The sequence below is a fragment of the Hyaena hyaena genome, unplaced genomic scaffold, assembly GCF_003009895.1.
Source record: "Hyaena hyaena isolate Hyena2069 unplaced genomic scaffold, ASM300989v1 scaffold_839, whole genome shotgun sequence".
Lineage (NCBI taxonomy): Eukaryota > Metazoa > Chordata > Mammalia > Carnivora > Hyaenidae > Hyaena > Hyaena hyaena.
Window position 1 is genome coordinate 329,972 of NW_024081463.1, and position 13,975 is coordinate 343,946.

At 39.8% G+C, this 13,975-nt stretch overlaps 1 protein-coding gene across 1 annotated transcript in view; it reads left to right on the forward strand.

Annotated features, from left to right (window-relative positions):
• The window catches only part of KCNH8 (potassium voltage-gated channel subfamily H member 8), a 365,145-nt gene that overhangs the window by 316,594 nt on the left and 34,576 nt on the right, over window positions 1-13,975 (forward strand). The window lies entirely within an intron of this gene.

Sequence of the window (13,975 nt, forward strand, 5' to 3'; positions counted from 1 at the left end):
ACTGTTTCATTCTCTCCTTTATTATTCAGTCTTGTTCCCATCTGTTTCCCCTGAAAGATCTCAGGGTAGAATGGACTCCACTGGAGTTTACATTCCTCTCTAAGCTTGTTATTCCTCTCCTGCCTAGTCCCCTGCCTCACAGAGATGAAAGCTGAAAAAAGGTTACTCATACCTCTTCTCAAACCACAGACTGATTCTTTTTTAAATTCTTATTTTAGGACAGAGCTAGTGTGGGGCATTGGCAAAAGGGCCAGCCTGGTAATCCTGGTAAGTTTTGGGGCTATTCAGAATAAGGACATTGGTTGTAGGCAATAAAAACTCAATTTGAATAAAGCATTAGAAGCAGAGGAGATTTACTGTAAGTATTCCAAGTATCTTATGGGATTAAATAAAATATATATACACACATGCACACACACACACACACACACACACCTGGATCTCAGAAATTCTTATAATTGCATTAGAATTTTCTTCACATTTCTTACTTTTCCTTTCCTCTCCATTTCTTTCTCCTTCAGTCATCATGCCCTCTTTCTTTCTTTGTCCAAATGACAGGAAATGGTCACAGGCAGCAGCTCTTCAATTCCAGTGGGGAGTAGATTAAGCTGGGACTCTCTTAGTTGATGCTAGATTCCTAAAAAAGAATGAGTGGTTCAGCTCAAGTCAAGTGCCTACCCAGGTTTCATCAGTTATTGTGTGTGGGAGTGTTTGTGTGAGGGGGTCAAGGATAGAGGGAGATCACAGTGAAGTAACACGGAGGTAATGTGGTGGTTTCCATGGCAACCCATGGACTGAAGAGTTGAGAGAAGAAGGATCCAGAAAAATGGTGGGTGGTCAGAGGTAGTTGTTGGACAAATGAAGCAATGCCAGTGATTGTATGAACTGTGGGTAATCACATCAATGGTTGTACAATCATATCTCAGCAACATTTTCTTAGAAGTCAAATCTTATTTAAACGTAAATTAAAATATGAACAAATAAGGAACACTCAAAAATCTTTAAAGCACCCTGAATGGGCTCTTGTTTCATCTCCTCTGGATTCTCTCTTGTGTAGCCATTTGCCAATCAAACAGCATGAGGCATACCCTGCAAGGAGCTCAGCCACAGTTTGAGGACATCTGGGTATTTTAACTTGTGTTTGCAAGTTGAACAGTGAGCATTCAGATTTTTAAGCTCCTTGGGGGAAGCAGGGGTTAGCTGAGTTGGGAAAGTCAGAGGATAAAAAGGCCACCTGCTATCCCATAAACAAGACAAAAAAAGTCTTTCTTTGCCTACTTCCTTGGTTGCTCCCATCTTGCAGGGAGCAGCAGATGTTCAACCTGTAATAAAATGTGTCAGATTTGCATATGTGCAAACACACACACACACACACACACATAGAGACAGGACTCAACTTATGCACATTCCTTGAAAATGAAAAGCTATGTAGGCTGTATCCACCAGGAATCCTCAACCCTGCCCCACTATTACTCAGGGTCTTCCATTCCCCACTGCATTTTGGACGGTTGTCTTAGCCATCTGTAAGAAGTACAGAGTCCGCACTGAGTTCCCCAGTAGACGGAGGTCACAGTGTCCACCCTCATGACATGGCTATGTAACGTGAAGTTGATGTTGATACTGCTGATGGTACAATAGCTCCTGTGAACCAAGTTGTAGGCTAAGCACTTTACAAACGTTGCCTTATGTTACTCTCATAATATTCTTGGAGATAAGTTATTGAGTTCATGTGCTAGATAAGAAGACTAGTTAAAGATGAGAGCGGTAGAAACTGGCCCAGAGTCCTTCAGCAAGTAAGCAAGGGAGGTCAGGCACTTCAGTCCCAAACCACCTGCATCCTAAACCCAAAGGAAACTTAGTGTAATTTTATCCATCAAAACAAAGTATATATTTTTCCTCTGTCCCTTAATTCTATGAGCAGTGAATGCCAGCTCTATTTATTAATGGTGCATTCATGTGAAACATGTTTCATGGAAAAATAAGCTTTACACATAAGAGAAAATGAACCACAGAACTTTTTGATAATTCTCCAAACTGTACACTTTCTATATGTGCACCTTTTTCCATATGCTATACTTTGATAAGAAAGTTTTTACAAAATAAATCATTGAAGAATTCAACCAAATTATAAGTGGAGAACTCAGTTGTATACATTTAAGTTCTCTGAGAGCCATGACTATGTTTTATTTATCTTTGTAATCATTTTCCTTGTAAAACTCAGGGTACAAAGTATGTGCTTGATGAACGCTTATTGGAATTTAATTTATTCACTCTTAGATATTATTTTCCATATCCACAGAATAATAAAATTTTAGAACTGGAAGGGATCTTAAGTACCATCTATTAAAATTCAGTTTTTTCATTTGATTACAAATGACTTAAAGGGAGAGGAAAAGAAAATGTATTCATTCACAGAACTAAAAATCTAGTCATTGGTTAGGTATATAACTTAAGTGAATTGTATACCTAAATATGTTAGAATATTCCCTTTTGCACAAAGTAGACTTTTACTTTGGGATGAAGTCTTCCATCAACCATTCCAAGTATGTGTTTCAAATAAGATTCAGTAAAAATATCAAAATGTGTCTCATCAGGTTTTAATTTCTCTTGTCAATTGCATATTTAGTAGCACAGTTTCTGACCAAGAAAGGATGTTAATGTTTATTAGATATGTATCCTGAGCAAGGGAGTTCGTTTCCATTACCTCCTTTAATTTTTAATCCTTGCATCACCCCTGAATCCTTGCTTAACAAATGAAGGAACTGAGTGTCCAAGCAGTGCAACTGCCTGAGATTACAGAATCAGTCAAAGAATCAAACTGTATAAAATGGAGTCCAATTCTGGTATTCTGAATCCCAGCCTGGTACATTTGTCCACCAAAGCACTCTGCTACAAATCAGAACATAATTCTCCTAAAAGCAGTTGGTCTCCTTCAGGCATCCTAACTTACAGCAGAAGCTATGCTGAATTTCCAGAATAACATTCACTTTAATCTTCTTAACTTAATGCTATTATTTGTCATGTCTCATCAAAAAACCCCTGTGCCTAAATGTTTCAGGAAAGACCTCTCATTAATAACAGGATGAGTAAGACAGCACAACTATTGTAGCTTGGCCATCTGACTTGTCCTTTCCCTTAGTATTTGTGCTGTCATTTGCTCCTAAATCCATCTATTTATTAAATAACCCCATGGTCACCAACTAGCTCAGGGAGAATGTCTTTCCATTCAAGTACATGCTTTTCAGTCTTCTGTGCATATAACAATTCTTAATCCTTCCCTTGTTCTATGTTGGAAAGTAAATCTGAAATCTCAGGGGGCGCCTGGGTGGCTTAGTCGGTTGAGCATCCGACTTTCGCTTAGGTCATGATCTTGTGGTTCATGGGTTCGAGCCCCGCATCTGGCTCTGTGCTGACTGCCAGCTCAGAGCCTGGAACCTATTTCAGAGTCTGTGTCTCCCTCTCTCTCTGACCCTCCCCTGCTCACGCTGTCTCTCTCTCTCTCTCTCTCTCTCTCTCTCTCTGTCTCCTAGAAATAAATTTTTTTAAAAATCTGAAATCTCAGATGTACATGATCATTTCAGATGTACAAAATAGTATTTCAGTTCTTTTCAGACTCTGTTTCATTGTTGTAAGAAGTTAGACACCTTCTTAGCTGGGTGCCTGGGTGACTCAGTCGATTAAGTGTCCAACCCTTAATTTGGCTCGGGTCATGATCTTCTGGTTCATAGGTTCAAGCCCCACATGAGACTCTATGCTGATGGAGGTGTGGAGCCTACTTGGGATTCTCTCCCTATCTGTCTGCCTCCCCCCCCCCCACACACACACACATATACTCTCATTCCCTCTCTCTAAAAATAAATAAACATTAAAACAAAAGAAGTTGGAGGCCTTCTTATCAATTGAAATAAAACATTCTCAGTACTTCCTTTACCTGCATATACACACAGTTATGGAGAAGAATTAAGAATAGAGACGAAAACAGCAATATTTTTAACATTTCTCAGTCAATCTTTGAATACTTTACCTGTGTATATGTTAGAATTTTTTGAGACCATAATTTTATTTTGTTTTTCCACTCAGGAATTTGATCTCCTGGGTCTTGTTAGAATAATCCTGAATGTTTTACTACAGTATATATTTCACTGTTTGGGATCTTTCACAGATCATCTTTGGGCACGGACGATATCTCTTCAGTTATCCCTTTAATCCCAAACCCAAGCTCGACGGATACAACATAGAGTCACTGGGTGGTATGATTCAAAGCGTTCTAAATGAGCTAAGTTGGTAGAAATTAAATTAAAATTAAAAACAAATTACAAAATCCCAGGATAAACATCTCTAATAGTGCTTTTCCTGTGAAGTTCCCCAAAAGGGTGTAGACAGCAGAGACGATGACATATGGTGGAGACAGTCTGCTTATGCCGCAGCACAGACTGCGCTCGGCAGGCAGATCTGGAGGCCTCCGGTTTGCTCACCATTTAAACCCAGCATTCCGAGATGCCAAACGAGTGGCGGCTTTGACTGAAGGAAGCAGTAGCCAAGGAGTCAGAAATAGGAAGCAAAGGAGATGCCAAGTGAGGGGGGAGAGGAAGCGCCTCAAGATTATGAATTGGAAGGCCAGCATGTGGTACTCATGACAACTCTGTGAGGGCGGAGGGATCCGTGGAGATCCTGTTCTGTGAAATGAATTGGGGTTTAAGGGATTTGGTTCCCGTGTCATTGAGGAAAATGATTAAGGAAAAATTCTGAGATGAACATCTGCAAGATGCTAAGCTTTTAGTGATGTGGTAATCCCACTTATGTGTTCCACCCGGAAGATTAAGTTCTTTAAAAGCAGAGTATATGGTCACTGATCTGTGTCACTGCATTTTGCCAGGATTCGTAAACAGTCCCAAGTCTGACTAGGACTAACGAAGCATGTTTAAATTCCAGGTTGTACTGTTGATACATTTTTTTTTCTTCTTAATCACACTTTCATCTTGATAGGACAAGATGTTAGCATTATATATGAGGAAAAGAGCAAAAAATCCAAACAGCATTCTGTCAAAAAGAGCAACGAGTGCTAGGTATCAGACTCAATACACACAGAAGAGGCAAGCTTGGACCAAGTTTCTCTCTTTCTGTGGGCCTCCAGTTCCTCATCTCTGGCCTGGATGATCGCTAAGAAACTGTCAGCGAGTCAAGCTAAATGCTGTAACAAATAACCCCAAGTCTCAGTGACTTAATACAATGAGTAGAATAAATGACTTCTGCAGTAAAGCTCATTCATATCTGTGTACAGGTGGCAGCTTCTCACTCGATGACTCAGGACCCCAGGCTTCCACTATTTGGTGGTTCCCTCACCTCCAGATGTCAGAGTCATCTGGAACTCAGAGTCCTTCACTACACATTTTGTAGCCAGCCAGCTAACCAGTTAAGAGAGAGAGTATAGATTCTGTCATTTTATTGCTAAGGGGCCAGACCCAGAAATGGCACAGATCTCTTCTGCTCACACTCCATTGGCCGGAATGAGTCACGTGGTTCAGCCTAAGTGCCAGCGTTCTGGGATATCTCATCAGGTAGTACGTCTAATAGGATGCACAGGTCCTGGTGAACAGTTAATCAGCTGGTGAACAAATAACCAGTCCGAGCCATAGGACCTTCTAGTATTACCTTATCATTATTATTATTATTTTTTTGAAAGAGAGAGAAAGTGTGAGTGGGGAGAGGCAGATGGAGAGGGAGAGAGAGAATCTTAAGCAGGCCCCGTGCTCAGCACAGAGCCTGATGTAGGACTTGACCTCACTACCGTGAGATCATGACCTGAGCTGAAATCAAGAGTCAGCTGATTAGCCAACTGAGCCTCCCAGGCTCCCCTCCATTATTTTTTTATTCCAAGCCCATTGATAAATAGGAGTGTATTCATACCTTAAAATTTTCTTCAGTTTTTCAAATAAATAATAATTGAAGACCTTCAATTTACCAATAATTCTGCAGTAATGTTACTGAGGTAATGTTTAATGTTACTTTTCCAAGTAAAAGTTAATGTTTATTTAGAAATTCTGAATGAGGGCCACCGAGGTGGCTCAGTCAGTTAAACATTCAACTCCTGGTTTCAGCTCAGGTCATGATTTCATGATTCGTGAGATCAAGCCCCGCATGGGGCTCCACACTGACAGCACAGAGCCTTCTTGGAATTCTCTCTCTCCTTCTCTCTCTGCCTGCCTTTCCCCCATTAGTGCTCATGTGTGCACCTGCATTCTCTGTCTCTCAAACTAAGGAAACATTTTGAAAAATAGAATTTCTGAATTAGTTAACAGGGAACAGTGACAGGAGGAGAGGCTTAAAGACAACGATTTAGAGCCAGTGTCATGTAGAAGTTGCACGTCCTGAAATCTAATGGAAATAAATAGGAAATACATGACTCCCACTGTGGGACTCCAAATGACTTGTTTTTCTTTTCCCCACCCTCCCCTCCCCACCTTGACCTGCCCATTCTCCAAATGACTTATTTTGGAAGCGTCTTTATTACCTAAAAGTAAATATGCCTTTACCAGCCAACTGAGGCCAGAATTATTCCTCTAAAGAATCCAACAGGCTAGTTCCCCTCCATCCCCAAAGACACAACTTAACAGGCACAGCCTGATCCAGGAGATTAGAAACTTGAAGGACCAGTTTGTGCAAATTTGTGCAAATAATTGTGAAAGCATCATCTTCCAGCAAAGTCACTGGTGCATATTTTGCAATCATGGAAATAATCACCTTAAAACATGGAAAGAAAAGTTTATTCTTTTTTTAAAATGTCTTATTTTAGAGAGAGAGAGAAAGTTAGGCAGGCTCCATGCTCAGTGCAGAGCCTGACACGGGGGTCAATCCCATGACACTAGGATCATGACCTGAGCTGAAATCAAGAGTCAGATGCTCAACTGACTCAACTGAGCCACCCAGGAACCCCATGTTCTGAAGAGAATTATATGTATAGATTTCATGTATGTAACTAAAAGAATGATGTCTTTGTATAAACCCATAAGTACGTGGCTTAGCTCATAAATTTAGAAAGTCCCATTCTAAGAATTTATGCCCCTTCTAAATGGATACGCTTTATTCAATGTTCACACATTGCAGAGGGGTTGCACAGTGGAGCCCTCAGATAGGGCTCTTCACCTTTTTTGTTACCGTGTATAATGGACAGTGGGCTTCCTAGGCAGCAAATTAGGCATTTCACATTCGCTTTAGACGTGGCATCGGGAGTTATGATGTGAAAACTTCTCATACCAAATTGAGCATCTTCCTTCGCCGACCGGGTTTGGAACCAAAGTACTCAGCGTGTATCCCGAAAATCTTATGAAAGCAGCTATTGTGTTTCCTTACAATTACATAGTAGCTGATTTTACAAGCTAACCAGGAGCCATTGTACCCTAATCAGAAGCAGGTCATTGGGGGCATGGAATCTCAGCTCAGTATAATGAGTTTCAACTGCAAATTCTTTTAGCACTGATTAACTGCTGAACTCCCAAATCATAGAGTGGTGCACAGCTAGCTCCTTAAGCCTGGAATCTTTCAAACTCTATGTCAGTGTGGAGAAATGGCTAGTTTTCTTCACATAATGGTGTGTATTTCCCCCCCACTTTGTCTTTCTAGAATGATAGGAACCACATATTTATAAATCTCTCTCTCTCTCAAAACCATCCTTCATTTTCCAAGTTCTTAAATAAGTATTAAGAGACTCTCTGGGTTTTCTCTTAGTTCCAAAGCCTTGTAATTCATACATTTGAATTTAGAATTTAGAGATAGGAAGTTAAAACTGTGCTTGAGTTAATTTGCATATATTATCAATGTCTTCACTGTACCCCTACCTGTGGACAGTTTGAAAGTGCCTTATTTTTTTTTAGTGAAGCAGATAAAAGGGCTGAGAGACAAATGAATAGAATACCAAGTCATTACTTTCCGAAAAGCATTGCACCTAGTGTTGTACATAAAAGGGTTCTGTGGCATCGGATGACAGCCCTTGGGTAGGAGATCAATTTGCGGAAAACTCAGGTTTAACAAGTTCATTGGCTCTTTATTATATATCTACATATCTATTAGTTTCAGTTGGACAAACCCATCTGCGTGAATGTTTGTATATCCATAGCTAAAAAGGCTCTATTTCCCATTAACTGAATTCAAAGAAACTTTTCTTCATAATCAATATATCAATAATAATATAACTACCATTTGTTATGAGGAATTAATTATTCTTTATGCCAGGCACTGAACCGAGTACTTAACAAATGCAACAATGCGAGGACTTTTTTCACCATAAGTTTTATATGAGAATTCCTTGTGTGTCATGAAGTCCAAGTGGTAAGAGACACACTGCCCAGCAGCCTCCAAATGCTTGCTCTCCCTCCAGAGAGGGCTGGAAGGCATGGCACCACCTAGCGGTCATCTCTGGCAGGAATGTTGGGCTTTATGGCCAGAAGGAAACAGGAAGGGAATAGAACAGAGAAGATCCAGAGTTTCAGTGAAAGAACCGAAAGAGAGGTACATTTGGCGTTGCTAATGGAATGGAAAGGGAAGGTGATTTTTAAAAGTCTTACTGTGGTTTTATCAATATATTTATCACCTTTAAGGTTCTTGAAAGCATACAAAAAGATTAGAATTATTTTAAAATTACAAATGACCCTTGAACAACACAAGTTTAAACTGCACAGATCCACTTATATGTAGATTTTTTTTGTAAATACAGTACTATAAGTGCATTTTCTCTTCCTAATGATTTTGTTAGTAACATTTTCTTTTCTCTAGCTTATTTTCTTGTAAGAATACAGTATAAAATACTGTATAACACACACAATATGTGTTAATCAACTGTTTATATATTTGTAAGGCTTCTGGTCAATAGTAGGCTATTAGTAGTTAAGCTTTGGGCAAGTCAGAAGTTATATACGATTTGCACTGAGGGGGTCCACTGACCCTTGAACAACAGCCAGTGCTATTCAAGGGTCATCTGTATTTTTGGTTGCTATACATTTCTCTTCATGTGACACAATGTCAGATGTAGCCAACTGGGTCTTCAAAACTTGTTTAGTTTACATTTGTATATCTCATTTAATTCTCAAAACAACTTTAAATATTATCATGTTTTTAAGAGGGAGAATGAAAAATAAAATTCTTTTGGGTTAAGCCATTGAAATTTAGCAAATTATTTGTTACTTTAGCCTTACCTACTTTACCCCCCAATTAATATGCTTCCCAAGGTTACATAGCTAATGAGTGAAAAGACTAGGAAAATCCCAGCTCTTAACCACTATGCTCTGCTAGCTCCTAAGTGGGTCCTATAACCCCTGACACACAGACCTTTTGTCATAACACCCAGCAATGAAGAGGTTTTTTTGGTGCTTCTTATGCTATAGGCTCAATAATTGAACTCTCCAGTGCTAGCAGTCAATAAACACTAAATTCAAGTCTCATTTACTTGTCTTGTGCTTCCTGCATCAGAAGTGATAGTACCTACTTAGGGGAGAAGAAGTCTCCTGTAAGTCTTAATAGTTTGTCTTGACCTCAAGGCTCAGGATGAAATTGGAAAAGTTCAAAATCACCAGTTTTTCCATTAAAACCTCATTTCTGTTTCTAAGTTATACAACAAGCAAAGGAAACATATTAGCTACTGTATTACCCACTTAGGGTTTCAGACGAGCTTCAAAATTTTCTTCTTTAGATTAGTTGGTAGTGAACTCTCAGACTTTTTTAGTTGAAAATGAATGCCCCCTTATTTAAGGCCCATATTTTCTCCAGAGCTTTCCGGTTCCTCTTTCTGTCTTCCACCTGCCGTTGGTGGCATTCACTACTTTTTGGTACCTCCACTTGAGTCTACAAGAGAAAGAGGCAGATCAGAAGTAAAAAGGAGACCTATTGATTTGCTATTTGCTCATATCATATGACAATTATTTTTGGTTTTGTAAGAATGGTCATTTTAACTCTGTGAGTTACTGAGTTATGTGTGATCATCCTTCATTCATGCTCTATTTATCACAAACAGCCACCAGTACTGGTAATGTTGCTGTCCAGAGAACAAGATAAACTGTGTGATGATTCTTTTTTCTGAATGAGGACACATGTTCCTTCAATCTGCTTTGCGACTTAATCAATGCAGCATTATTAACAAAACAGAGACTATCATGAATCACTCAGAAAGAAGAGCCTTGTAATTCACATCTCATTTCCCAGTTGATCAGTCAGCTGTAGATAACAGTCCTACCAGAGCACTTTTCTTAGAAGATTCCCGAGTTGAGAGGACATTTTCAGACTCACATAGGGGCTTATAATTCTGACCTGCAAACCAAGTAAACCATGAGAATGCCTTCGTTGGGCCACTGGTCCACTGGGTTACTTTAGGATTCCAGGCCTCTGTAGTGGGTTCCATTCACATTTGATTCCTTCCTACCTCATACTAGTGGTTCAGTCTCTGGAAAAGATCTTGAGAGTAAGAAAAGCTTATTGATAATTCCTCACCACTACTGAAAAAACACAACTTCTGTGGGTGGGGCATTAGCCTCCAGTGAAAGGATGGCCCCCAAACTTATCATGGTACCGTGTGTCAGAAGTCAGAGACACTTTAATCAGTCGGTAGAAATAGATGAAAGAAATCAAAGAGCTTCCATCTGAGCTAAATGAAAATCCTAACAGCAGGAAGATTTACTACTGAGGAATTTAGGAACGTAAGGAAAAGATAAAGTTGGATGGCCAAGGTCAGGTATGAGCCTATGAAAACTCTTACAGAATATCTTCATTCAGTAAAATAGACAACATTAAAGAACACAGCAGCGTTTTTCACATCTAAAATCACCATTAATTTTAGTTTGTTTGATTTCCATTTGCAATTCACGCTCAATAGTATAATTTTGAAGCCTGCCTTACACTTTTTTAAAAGAAGATTGCAAATTTGTTTTGCTTTTTCATAGCAGATTGTCCGAGTAATAAGAGACTATTTTCTTTCTTATGGTTCCCTATGCCAATAAGCAGTGGTTTTTTGATGTTAAGAGTCTTCTCTCTTAGGTCCCACTGGACTTACAGAGTGATAGAGTAAGTTAAGTGGTTAGGACAGGGGAATAAAAGAAGAGAAGCTATGAAGAAACTTTTGAAGCCAACTCCACCTCCCTGAGCACGTGTCGCTTTCCTAGTCTGCAAGGTTATAAAGCCTTACTTCCATTCATGCTCCTGCTGTGCCACCACCTGTCCTCAGCCCTTCTTGCCCACACTTGGCTTTTTCTGTTGGCAAAGTGCAGGTACAATCCTAGGGTCTGAGTGGGATGACCGTCAGCCTTGACTTCATGGCAAGACCTCCACTCCATGTTCTCCTTCTGATTTACAACATTTTAATATCCCAAACTCTATTCCTTTGGTCTTTTTATTTTTTAATCATCCCCATTAGAGATTACCAGCAGTTCTCCTGTCTAAAAGGTATAAAAAGTTCATATGGGAGGGACTCAAATTGGAGAAGACTGTCTTCTTCAAAACCTTCAAAACCTTTGAGTCTTCCAGTTACCGGAACAAGAAAATGAGATCGATAAACATTATTTATTCAAAGGTTGTATCTGTGCATTTTTTCCCCCTTGGGATAGAATGCCTAGATTTCATCTTCTTTCCTGACAGATCTGTAACTCAGAAAAGGCTAACGAGGTGCTTGGGTAACTTAGTATCAGGAGATTTGGGGCCTCCTTTGTGGCAGTCATCAAACCTTATGCTAGATTCAGTTCCACCATATGCGAGGCATTTAGTCCTTCAGCTCAAGTAACAGCGTTAACTGCTGGGGAGGCACCTGAGACAACTTCGGATTCTTTGTGTTAGGTACACCAAGAGTCAGGGCACCTCGAGTCGGGTAGGGTTCTGCCAGAGCGCTAACCTGATGCGTGAATTGGGCAAATCATGTCATCTTCCCGGACAGCCACTTCCTCATGTCTAGGAGCTGGACTAACCCAGTGCTTTGGACCCTGACCTGAAGACCTGGCCCAACCCACCACCAACTGGAAGAGACTCTCTGGAGTTGGTGCTCTGGCATCTGATTTATTTAGGAACGCTGCTCAAGCATTCTACGTAGCAGCCACTCTATAGGGTGACTTCTAGCTTTAAAACCCTGGCTTTCCATGCAACTAATATTCTCCACAATTGGCAGAATCTGTATCAGCGTGAAAGGTTAGTCGATAGAATTAATATATCATCGAAGTCTTTTCAAATACATTGATTAATGCTGTATGCAAATGAATAACTTATTCAGAGAGTCTATCACAGCAGTGCTGGCTATGTAATGTGTACTTCTTACCTCGTAGGATTACGGTAAAACTTAATGGACATGGTGGCTGTGAGCATGTGTCAGTGTGTTTGTCACAGAGCGAACACTTAATCAATTAGTAGGTGATAGGATGACAATAGCAGTGATGTCTGTTATGAGATCATGCCACTCAATGGGTCCCCATGGGCCAGTAGCATCAGTGTTATCTGGGAGCTCCTTAGAAATACAGTCTTGGGCCTCACTCCAGACCTCCTGAACCTGAACCTGCATTTTATAGTGAAACCCCCAGGTGGTTTGTGAGCACATAGAAGTCTGAGAAGCACTGACATAGGAAAACAAACTTGGGACTCAGCAACTTGACAGAACTCACACCACTAGCAAACCAGAGAACTAGGAATCACTCCCAAATCAGAAGACGCTAGGGCCAGTTCCTTTTTCCTACACCTCAGGCGGCACCTCTGACCTGGTGCTGTTCAGGCTTCCTGAGTCCCACTGAGCCATTTTCTCTCTCATCCAGACTGCAACTGTCTACCACCGTAGCAACAGCACTGTAACTTTGTTTTTCACATTTTTAATTATTCAGCTGTTTTATTTGCCACCATTCAGGGAATTATTACAAAACTTTTATCTACAATGCTTCTAATTAATGCATATTTAGACAACTAAGCAGATGTAGAATGGGTTGACTTCTTTGATAAAATTAAACATTGATGAAACATATATTTGCACAGGAATAATGATGTCGGCATTTGTATAAATAATAACACATCTATTTCCCTAATCATCTAGAGGGGGAAAAAAAACCACAGTGAGAATTGACAGAATTACTAAATATGTCTCACTTACTAGGCAGATCATTTCTGAGTGTAAAAGGTTTTTTTGTGTGTGAATAAAATTATGCTAATTTATAGCATCTATTACCACTTTAAAATGAAAGAAGTGTATTTGAGCAGAAAACAATGTGGATGAGACCTGAAGCATGTTTCTAGGATATATCCTAAGTTCCAGAGTTTCTTTGTCCTTCATGGAAAGCTGTGTTTTGTGATGGACTTCTCCACAGTACTGTAGTTTGATTTCATGTAAGATGTATTCTGAAACCCAGCTTAAGCGATTCTACAATACATATTTGTTTTTCACATTTTAGCATCTCTGAAATTGAGATTTGTCTTATAATGGATGGCATGTGACAATTCGTTTGGCAGCATCTTTTTTTTTTCTTTTTATAATCAGGGGAGTCTTAAATTCGATTGACTAAGAGATCAGGATCTGCAGTGGACTTAATCCTAGTCCACAGGGAGCATGACGGTGACGAAAACAGAAAGGAGACATCACCCCTGTATTCAGATAAGAAAGGGAGGTGGATAAGTGGGATAAGTGCAAAGAAATGAGATTAAATAAGAAAAGATTTCATGGGTTTCCATTTTCACAGAGCCAGAGAGAAAAATCATAGAAAAAGCAAGAATACAATAGAAAGCCAGGAGAGATGGAAAACAAAAGGGGAACAAATAAGGCATCAAAATGGGAAATATACCCAATATTGCCACGATTTCGATCATTATTTCCTTGGTGTGACTTTCAATTTCCTTCTTCCTTTTCATAGTTCATATGCTGGTCAGTAGAGCTCCTACAGGCTGGGATGAGGGAGGCATTTTCTGCATCTCTTAGGAGGTATTTTTCCTTCCCTGGCCTACCCAGGTGGATTAATCCCCCCACATTGTTTCT